The sequence below is a fragment of the Sprattus sprattus genome (assembly GCF_963457725.1).
Source record: "Sprattus sprattus genome assembly, contig: scaffold_55, whole genome shotgun sequence".
NCBI classification, from domain to species: Eukaryota; Metazoa; Chordata; class Actinopteri; order Clupeiformes; family Clupeidae; genus Sprattus; species Sprattus sprattus.
In genome coordinates, this window is record NW_027666726.1 from 96815 (window position 1) to 104314 (window position 7500).

Below are 7500 nucleotides of genomic sequence, written 5' to 3' on the forward strand. Positions count from 1 at the left end.
ATATAAATAGCGTAGCCTAGCCTTTGAGGGTGAAATATACTATATAAACAGCCTAGCCTAGCCTTTGAGTGTGAAATACACTATAAAAATAGCCTAGCCTAGCCTCTGTGTGTGAAATACACTATATAAATAGCCTAGCCGAGCCTCTGTGTGTGAAATACACTATGAAAATAACCTAGCTTAGCCTCTCTATATATAAAATAGCCTAGCCTAGCCTAGCCTCTGTGTGTGAAATACACTATAAAAATAGCCTAGCCTCTGTGTGTGAAATACACTATATAAATAGCCTAGCCTAGCCTCTGTGTGTGAAATACACTATACAAATAGCCTAGCCTCTGTGTGTGAAATACACTATATAAATAGCCTAGCCTAGCCTCTGTGTATGAAATACACTATATAAATAGCCTAGCCTAGCCTCTGTGTGTGAAATACACTATATACATAGCCTAGCCTCTGTGTGTGAAATACACTATATAAATAGCCTAGCCTCTGTGGGCCCTATCTTGCACCCAGCGCAAGTGACATTGTCACCGACGCAAGTATCATTCCTATCTTGCACCCGGCGCACAGCGCGATTTTCCCTCCAGAGGTCCGCTTCGAAATGAACTTGCGCCGACATGGGCGGGGGCGGAACAGAGAAGGCGTTTCTCTGGCGCAAGTGGTATTTTGCAGTTTTCAAAACAACGCCGTGCGCCGTGCGCCATTGACCAAAAAAAAGCTGGTCTAATGTGAGGCGCAATGTCTAAAGTCTGTAACGCGTATTCAGAACGCTATTTTAAGGGCGCATGTGCTTGCCCGCACAGTATAGGACCTGTAGGCTACACTTTACTTCTGTCGTCTTCACGAGAGATTTACACCAATTGTTTGGCAAGCCATATATAATTACAAGGAAAATAAAGTATTTACCACATGAGGAAATCATTGTGATATCCGTATCCAAGACATTTAAAAACTAGGCATACATCTAGCGTACACAATTGACCCAAATGATTCAGGTTAATTGAAGCTGCGTGACATTTGATTTATTGTATGGCTTTGTTGCATTTATTTAATGCCAGTATTATTATAAATCTTGTAAACTCATCTCTGTGTATGTGGACTTTATTTATGTACCTTGGGTTTGGTCAGCTGGTGCACTGGCTTGGGTGCCGATTTCCATGCCCCCAAATCCCTGCACGCTCTCAGGCGTGAGGGTAGACGTGGCGATGTCCTCTGCTGCCGTCAGATCCTGGGTCGAGGCAGATCCACCTCCCGTGAAGGCACGAGAACGTGTGTTACCTTCCAGCTTGGATGTCCCACGTCTCCGGACGTCATTATAGCGTTTTCGGCAACGTTTTCGGGTGCCCCGTTGCAGAAACAATCACGGCAATATCTTGACATGCTTGCTTGACTTTGCTTACTTTTGGAGGGTTTCTCGCATCCCCATATATATCTATCTCCCGGCTTTCTACAAAGCCATACAATAAATCAAATGTCACGCAGCTTCAATTAACCTGAATCATTTGGGTCAATGTGTAGGCTACATGTATGCTTATTTTTAAAATATCTTGGATATGGATTTCACAATGATTTCCTCAAGTGGTAAATACTTTATTTTCCTTGTAATTATATATGGCTTGCCAAAAAATTGGTGTAAATCTCACGTCGGTCTCCTCGGCTGTGAACTTCTCCGGTCTTCCACCAGGTAATTCCGCCATCAAAATAACAAGCCGCTATGGACTATGCGCTTCTCGCTCTTAAAGGGAATGTGAAATGACGCTCCGATTGGTTTATTGCATATTACGCCCAAACCACACCTATGGCTGAGTAACCTCCTTTGGACCAACCCTTTTGACACTTGCGCTGGACGCAAGTGTGTTTTTTCCGCCGTTAAAATAGCAACTGCGCCATAGAGACGCCCACACAGCTACTTGCGCTTGGCGCCGTCCTACTTGCGTTTCTGATCGGCAAGATAGGGTCCTGTGTGTGAAATACACTATATAAATAGCCTAGCCTAGCCTCTGTGTTTGAAATACACTATAGCCTAGCCTCTGTGTGTGAAATACACTATATACATAGCCTAGCCTCTGTGTGTGAAATACACCATATAAATAGCCTAGCCTCTGTGTGTGAAATACACTATATAAATAGCCTAGCCTCTGTGTGTGAAATACACTATATAAATAGCCTAGCCTCTGTGTGTGAAGTACACTATATAACTATATAAGATACAGTATCGAACGTTAACTGGGTGTTAAACCTGTTCATACAGGATCTAGTATGTGCTACGTTAATAAGGCGGTTAATCTGTATATACAGGATCTAGTATCTGTCATGGTCACTAGGTGTTAAAGCTGTTCATAAAGGATATAGCATCTGTCACTGGGTGTTAAAGCTGTTCATAAAGGATATAGCATCTGTCACTGGGTGTTAAAGCAGCACAACGGAACAATAGCTTTTGGCTTAAGGTATGCTAGCAGCTAAAACTACCGAAATCTCTTGAAATGTGCTGACTTTGACATTATGACAAACTAGTTACTCAATGACTGTCCTTACACTGTCAAACATCAAGCAAGTGCAACATAAGACAAAGCAAGACGGCAAATAAGCTACTTACTAGATCGGCAGAAAGTAAACAAGTCAGGTCGGTGGGCTGCGGCAGGCAAAACTAGGGATGAGAACCTTTACGATTTTAACGATTCCGGTTCCTTATCGATTCCTGCTTATCGATTCGATTCCTTATCGATTCTCTTATCGATTCTTATTGGGTAAGGGGTGAAAAAAGAGCACAAACGGGTTTTTTACATTAATGTTCTTTTATATAAATTTCTAGAATGCTGCACACACCATAAACAGAATGTTTACATAAATAACCAAAAACTTTTATTAAAAAACAGACATTATTGCCACTAAATATAAAACAACAATATTTAAATGCATATGTGGTGAGAGTGTCAACTCTAAAGCTATACATTTACATTGCAGAGCACTGTTGATTGCTATTTCACTCATTCACTCATAGCAAACAACCCCTATACAACCCTTCCTCTGCTACCTACTGATCTTTCTTTTCCAGAGCAGATATACCTCAGGAAATGTCTCATAATTGTTGGAACATTGCAATGCATCCAGGTTTAGTTTAAGTTAGTCCAATCTAAACCCCTCCCTCATTGCACTCTTGAGATAAACTAAATCTGGCAATAAAATGGCACTAACAAAATCGTTGAATTTTCTGATCTGACATGAAGCCCTTGTTATTGAGTAAAGGACTATATATTTTCTTGTAGGTTGCTTGGTTGTATGGCTAATCGCGAACTATTATGCTTAACGCTTCTAATAGCAATGTAGAACCCACTACAAACACAATAACGTACTGAAACATACTTACTTGTATCATGCACACAATGCCTCACATACGTATTTGAAGAAAGATGATTCGCAAACTAGGCACTCAGTAGCCTATATTTTAAAACTTAACTATTGCTGCCACTGAATTGAAAGAGAAACGTATCCATATCTAGGGAGCTGCACGCGTTGCTAGACAACGCCATTATTACAGTTTTTTACAATTGCTAAAACACATTCTTGAAACAGTCACTCATGTTCTCTAAACTCTAAACACAAAACCTCATCTTCAAGCACTATTTACAAAACCTCTGAATCCTCTTGCAAAATGAAACTTTTGCCTCAAAACAGTTTTACCTGTGCTCAAAATCAAACACTGCTGTCAAATCATAAACAAAGTGTTCAAAATGATATACACTTTCAATCAGTCAGTAAACAATACACCACAAAATAGAAAACACACTGTTCAAAACATATAGTTCTCAGGGAGAAGTACAGGTATAGTATAGTTCTCAGGGAGAAGTACATTTCATATTTATCTATCATTGACTTTTGATGAATGAAAACATGTTCTCTCTCATAGTAGCTATACAAATGTATCAAAAATAACTACTTTGCTTTGCTCCTATTTGTGTTGGTTCTTTCTCCTTCTTGTACCCCTATAGTACTGTACCCTGCATCTCACAGCTCACAGCCCACTCTTGTTCTTCGTTGATATGAACCTACAACCAGTCAAAGTCTATTGAGCAATCAGTACTGTTACTGTACCAAATAGAAAGCACAATGTTCAGGGCCATACAACTTGTTTTCGTTTTGTCCTTATACAGCCTACAATGCACTGTAGGCCTACTACAATATACACTACCACAGTAAAAGGGACACAAATCAAAGGAGTCAACCTGGTGTTTACTTGTCCTCCTCCCCTCACATTGTTTCTTCTATTCATTCTCAGACTTTCTCCTTCCCACCTTCAACAACCTGTTTGCTCCCTAAACTGGCTCATATTGGTTGTGTCACATCATTTGATACAAGTTAAATACATTTTGAGTGGTTGTGTTCAATCAATGACATTTGTTCTCTATTTGTATTTGATTGTTGCCACTTGTGTTTACCAGTATGGATGACATGTGAATTAGAGTGCAGAATGTGTTTTAAGACTGAGAATGTGTTTAGAGTTTTGCTGAAAAGTCTAAGTGAGACCTGCAAATTGTGTTTTACCATGAGAAATAGTTTAAGGTATTGACAACAGACTGCACAATTAGCTTCATGAGTTCAGGCAACTGAGAACTTTGTTCAGCCAGTGGGTTTTAGTGTTTTAGCAATTGTAAAAAACTGTAACGGAGTCTTTTGCGCTTCATCCCTGACTTAAGGTAAACTCCTCAAAATGTTTTATCATAACGGTGTTACTCGTGTGTTATCAGCAAACTTTCTAGAACCAACAGAGGGGAGGCAAGCACTGCCTCTGCCTCAAGCCAACAGCTGAAAATAGAAGATTCTACAGCCAAGCTACGTTAGCCTATATGACAATGTCCAACATCGCCCATTCTGTTAAGCAATTAAATGCTAAGTTTAGTTATGGTTAACTTAACACGACAACGCAAACGTTTGCTGATAACACACGAGTAACACCGTTATGATAAAACATTTTGAGGAGTTTACCTTGGTAAGTTAGGGATGAAGCGCCCTCGTTAGTTGAGCTGCTGCAGGCATCAAAAACATGACAATCTTGTAATTTAATACCATGTTGTGTGCTCAAGTGCTTATTCATAGTAGATGTACCTCCTCTCTTTGACGAAATACATGTTGTACAGACGTTGCAAGTGACCATGTTTGCATTTGTTCGAGTGAAATAAAGCCACACTTTAGATCGCTTCTGTCTAGTTGCCATTTCTGCTGCGGTCTGAAGAGTTCGCGCATGCGCAAACGGCACAGAGGTCCGTTTACAGACCCGGTTATGAATTTGGCTAACGATTCCAAAGATTCGGCTCATTAGGAACCGGTTCTAAACAAGAACCGGGTTTCGGTTCCCATCCCTAGGCAAAACTACAGAACGCAGTTATATGCCTATGGACCCTGCTATCGCAATGCCACAGACGCGATTCTCCATATTAAAAGTCATTGTAGCGCCCCAATTTTTAAGCTGTTATTTTAAGGTTAAACTGCTTATCCTAACCCTGATCCTGAAGTATAATTGTTGCATATTGGGGATTTAAACCTGTTCATTAAGGATAAAGTAGAGAGATCAACAGAAGACACGACCACAGGCGGTTTGAGACGTAAGCTGGGAGTTAAACCTGTTCATTAAGGATATATTATTATATGGCAAGGACAGTACGAGCATTCTGATTGGCTAATGGGTAGTCATGCCAGCCGCGCATTGACGTTCTAGCCGGTCTGCGGTCTGATAAGTATTCTTATTACACACCCCTCAATCTTAAAAATGAGTGATACCATGTACCAAGTACTAAACATTACATCCTTAAAAATTAGCGATATAGCAACAGCCATGTAGCCTGACGATGTCATACTCATAATTCTAGTCAGAATATGAGTCTGAGACCGGACTATTGGGCTGTGATTATGGGGCGTGTTTCAACGAACCAGGAAAGAAAATTCCTCTTCGCTGAATTGGATACCTAGAACCAATCAGAGCAACGTAGTATTTCCATCTGATAGATTAAACTTTTACCTGATCCCGTAGGAAGGACGGCAAAACCATCTTTTCAATCGACAAATGCCTTGATCGCGTTTCTCTGTTCCTCTTTCAAAATGAATGCGCTGTCATATCTGTTGAGACGTTACTTAATTAGCACTCAAGGCTAGAAGCTACCATTCGTTTGAATGTTCTTTTTTTCTACGCGTTAGCATAACCTATCAATAATGCTCTAGAGTGCTTCAGTTAAGACCCATAATCCTGGGCAACACTCGTTTTGCGTATACACAACTAACCGAGTCAATGTAGACATATAAAAGTCGTGTAGATAGCTTAAATCATATAAAATATGTCCCACTAAGCTTCCGAGACGGCGCCATCTTTGTTCGATGTATACCGGTATTCTATCTAAATCTGTCCATCAACGTATAAAGCCCGCCCTTACAATTTGAATGGTCAGATCACTTTTCGGGGCCGTTTAAACCCTCCCAACTAACTCGACTCCAGACTGAATCTCCAGACCAAAAATTTTGTGGGCGGAGTTCAGGCTGGTATCCAGGCTAACAGCCATGAGCATGTATTGATAGAATCAGGACTCCTATTATGAAATTATCTGACAACAGGAAACAGTTGAATGTCGTGGTAACATGACAGTTGAAGAATAAAGACTCAGGAATTCGCGAACATTTTGATATTGGGTAATACTTTATAGGACTTCAGAAGCAGCGAAAATGTGTTATTGAAAGTGATGATGAAGACTTGACTACTATAGTTTGAAAACCTTGTGTTTAACTGTAAATTAAAGCCATTTAAGCTGAGCCCTGTTGTCCGTTTTCTATTGATCATTGTAACTTGAAGTTAGCAAGTCATTGTTTGCTAGGCAACACCTGAAACACAGCTTGTCGTGAGAAGACTTGAGAGCTGAACAAAACGACATGTTTTCTATTTACAATTACCATTTATTTTCAAAATGAAAAGAGCTTAAATGCCATATAATAAACAACTTACTAACCTCGACCGTTCGGTCATGCAGGTATATCAGACTTCGGCCCCCCCCCCCCCCCCCCCCCGCATCAACCTCGCTACGCTCGGTCGATACGTTACGGCCTCTGTCTGATATATACCTGCATGACCTCACTCTCGGCCAGTAAGTAGTTCTGTAGAGAGATAGAGGAACAGAAGTGTGTGTGTGTGTGATAAAGTAGAGAGATAGAGGAACAGAAGTGTGTGTGTGTGTGTGTGTGTGATAAAGTAGAGAGATGGAGGAACAGAAGACACGAGCACAGGAGGTTTGAGACGTAAGCCTTTATTCTCATTTGTTCAAAGGTCAGAGTTCAATCTCCAACGCAAATCAGTCGATCCAATCAGAACAAAGCTGTAGTTTTTTTAGTTTTTTTTTTTATTTGTTTTTAGTTTTTTTTTTTTTACAAAAGAAAGGAATATGACGATGGATAATGAATAAAAAAATAAAATGATAAAATGGTTGGTGAGCACATCTAGAGACACGAACAGAAACAGGAGTC